General features: G+C 26.7%; 1 pseudogene; it reads left to right on the top strand.

Annotated features, from left to right (window-relative positions):
- The first annotated feature begins 271 nt into the window (after positions 1–271).
- Positions 272–3,254, top strand: LOC113559648 (annotated as a pseudogene).
- Positions 3,255–4,070: the final 816 nt, after the last annotated feature.

The following is a 4,070-nucleotide window of genomic DNA, read 5'->3' as shown; positions in this document are numbered from 1 at the left end:
TAAAGATATCATTTTTTTATAAATGTACCTATATTTTAATTAAAAAAAAAAATATGTGAATTTTTACTATGAGTTGTTGATGTATAAAAATTCAACCTAATATTAATGTGTATCTCCCCTAAATATCACATTTTTAATTACTTACTGTTTGAAGGTAGTTGAGTAATTAAATTATTATAGAAGTCTATGTGTTGTCTTTTAATAGATAGGAAACTTTTTCTATCAATTTTCAAACGGCTATTTAATGTAATTAATTTACCGTTGTACATTTTTTACAGGTGACATAGGAAACTATTATTATGGACAAGGTCATCCTATGAAGCCACATAGGATTCAATGACTCATAATTTGATTTTTAAATTATGGTTTTATACCAAAAAATGGAAATATCTGTAAGTCAAAATAATATTTAGTCTTGATGATATTTTTAAATTACTTATAAAATCAATGTTTATAATACTTTAGAGACCTTATAAATTAATGCAAAAGAAATGACCAATTTCATAGTGATGAGTACATACAGTTTTTAAAAAGTATTTGTCCTGATAATATTAACGATTATAACATGCAAATGCAAGATGTAAGTATATTGTCACTTTTACTAAAATCAAATGTAATTGTTAAAATGGTTATTATTATTTTTTTTCCACAGTCAATGTTGATGAAGATTGTCCAGTTTTTGATGGTTTGTACAAATTTTGTCAGCTATCTGCGGGCGGTTCAGTAGCAGCAGCTGTAAAATTAAATAAACAATCTGCAGATATTTGTATCAATTGGGGAGGTGGTCTTCATCACGCAAAAAAATCTGAAGCCAGTGGCTTTTGCTATGTTAATGATATAGTACTTGGTATATTAGAATTGCTTAAATACCATCAACGAGTGTTGTACATTGATATTGATGTCCATCACGGTGATGGTGTCGAAGAAGCATTTTATACAACTGATAGAGTTATGACAGTTTCATTCCACAAACATGGCAAATATTTTCCTGGTACTGGAGATCTCGGAGTAAGTCAATGAATAGTGAAATTTAATTTTTAATATCTTAATTTGTTTAATCTCTGTTAATGGTTGCAATATTAGCGTTCAAATAAATTTGTTTTTATAAGGTCCCGTCAATACTTTTCTAATGATAATTATCATAGTTTTATAATTTGATAGATCATGTATCAAACTAATATATTGCTTAATTTTTTTTTTTCTATCATGCATTAAAAAATGTTAAGTTTATTTTACTTTTAAAGTCTCTTATCAGCTATCGCTTATTTCATTACACAGAGTACCTATAATATACTTGATTTTAAATTTTCTTATATTGTCTGTTAAATAAATTATTTGATAACAATATTAAATTTGTATTATTATTTTAGGATATTGGTGCTGGAGAAGGAAAGTACTATGCAGTTAACATTCCCTTAGAGATGGAATGGATGATGATAGTTATGAATCAATATTCGTACCAATAATTACTAAAGTAATGGAGACGTTCCAACCTAGTGCAGTTGTATTACAATGTGGAGCGGATTCACTTACAGGAGACAAGCTTGGATGCTTTAATCTAACTGTTAAAGGTATGAGAGTTGTGTACATTATTAATTTATAAACTTCAAACTTAAAAACTGTAAACGAACATTTTTAGGTCATGGCAAATGTGTTGAATTTGTAAAACGTTATGGGTTACCCTTTCTTATGGTCGGCGGAGGTGGTTACACTATTCGAAATGTATCTCGATGTTGGACATATGAAACAGCTGTGGCCTTAGGAGCTGAAATTGCTAATGAATTGCCGAATAATGACTATTATGAATATTTTGGGCCCGATTTTAAACTTCATATCAGCCCTTCGAATATGAAAAATAGAAATACTACAAAGTATTTGGAAAAAATTAAAAACCGTCTCTTTGAAAACTTACAAATGCTACCTCACGCCCCAGGAGTTCAAGTCCAAGGTAAATAGTATTATACTTATAATTGTAATTATATAGTTAATGTTTTGTGATATAAACTTTTAAATGAACTACTTACTATTTTATATTTATTTTTGTTATTAGCTATCCCCGAAGACGGAGTACACAATGAGTCAGACGATGAAGATAATGTTAACCCAGATGAAAGGAATCCTCAATCTATTACAGATAAAAAAATTTCACCTGATAATGAATTTAGCGACAGTGAAGATGAAAGCATGGCTCCTGGTGTAGGGGGTGGTGGCCGAAAAGATAATAGGTATTGCAACTGGTTTATATAATGTATAATATAAATAATATAGTATTTAATATGTATATAATATTATTACTTTTGTTTTAGATCTTATAAAACTGTCATACCTGCTAGAAAACAAGCATGTTTGGACTCGAATAGGATAGAAGTCAATGAACCAAAATTTAATATTATAACAGGTAATTATTTTTAATATGAATCTCTCAACATAAACAAAAACGTGCTATCATAATGCAGTGGCTAATTGCCAATTTTTAAATTCTCATTGCATACATCAGTTTTTGTCAACTAAAAAAAAAATTCATACTCTAGTTTTTAGCCAAAAATACATTTTCAAAGGTGTTTTTTACTATCTGGCGTTACAATTCGAGATCTCGTTTGGACGTTGAAAATGTAGGCGCTTCATAAGCGATTGCTAAATTTTTTCTTTTAAAAAATGATTTTATATAATATGTTTATTAATTATTTACAGTTCAGTATAATATACATGATGTATTGAATTTACAAAATGTTTTTTATATTACCAATGTATTGACATTTTATTTTATTATTCATGCAGATAATGATTAATTTATAATATAATGTCACTTACAGCGGTATGACAAATTATATTCTTCTAATTCTATCTTTTTTATATATATACATATATTTTAAGTAGATTCTGTGAGTTTCTAATAAAGTTATGTTCTCTTATAGTTTTATGAAACGGTCTTGCGTTTGTTTATATAACATGATGTATAGACAGTGTTGTATTCACATTTAAAACAAATTTTCCTAAAGTCATATAATTTATTCATAACATTATCGATAAAATTGTATTTTAAGTTTTTAATATCACTTAATATTGTCTTAATAAATGTTTTAATGTTTTTTTTTTTTTTAGATGATAAAGAAGACAAATCTGATGATTCTAATAAAATGGATGCTGTCATGTCGTGAATTTATGACTGAAATGTATAATACAATTGTAAATAATAAAAAAAAAAAAAGTAAAACAATGGTTTACTGTCATTCATTTATATACATAAGCTTCTATAATTAGGGCGGTTTAATGTAATTTAGTAATTACCTTATCGTATAAATCGAAAGTATAATATGACAAATGTCTTTTCTTAATCATTATCAGTGTGATTATATTGAATCCAAACTATTTAATTTGAAATATTTGTGTGATTCAAAACAAAAGATTCAATTTGTTTAAAAAAAAAAAACATGTAATAATTATGATAAGTTTAAAATATGAAATTTGGCCCCCCTAGAACCGGTTCTGGTTTTTAAACATCAAATTATACTAAAAAATATCTTGTATTTTAGGATGCCCTTGAATACATCATTATAAAGATACTTGGTATAGACAATCCTGTAGTTGAATATAAAATTCAGAAGCATTTTTCTATAAAAAAGCTCATGGATAATTATTGTAAAATGTATGTAAGTTTAAACTATTAAGAAGTAATTTATTGCAACTGTTAACATTAGTAAAAGTAACTAAATTTTAGACTTAATAAGCTTACATTTTTTTTTTAAATAGAATATATTCAAACAAGTATGTATTTAGCCATTGATTTTAATACAACCTAACTATGGTTGTACAGAAACTATATTTGCTAGCTTGAATTTTAGTAGCATATCAATTACATTAACTATAAGAGTAAAATTAGTGACAAGTTGTAGACAATTAAGGCGATTATCAACTTTATTTGTCTATGAGTATGTAAATATAAGTTAGGTGAATTTTTACCAATTAAATGTTTGATACTTCCACATAATTTTAAATCAATACCGGAGGTGCAAGTCAACACTAGCATTTATTTACTATCACATCGATAAGGCAAATTATAACCATATGAT

The sequence above is a fragment of the Rhopalosiphum maidis genome, chromosome 4, assembly GCF_003676215.2.
Source record: "Rhopalosiphum maidis isolate BTI-1 chromosome 4, ASM367621v3, whole genome shotgun sequence".
Lineage (NCBI taxonomy): Eukaryota > Metazoa > Arthropoda > Insecta > Hemiptera > Aphididae > Rhopalosiphum > Rhopalosiphum maidis.
Note: the sequence above shows the minus strand (reverse complement) of the source record. Positions and strands in the feature narration are given on the sequence as shown.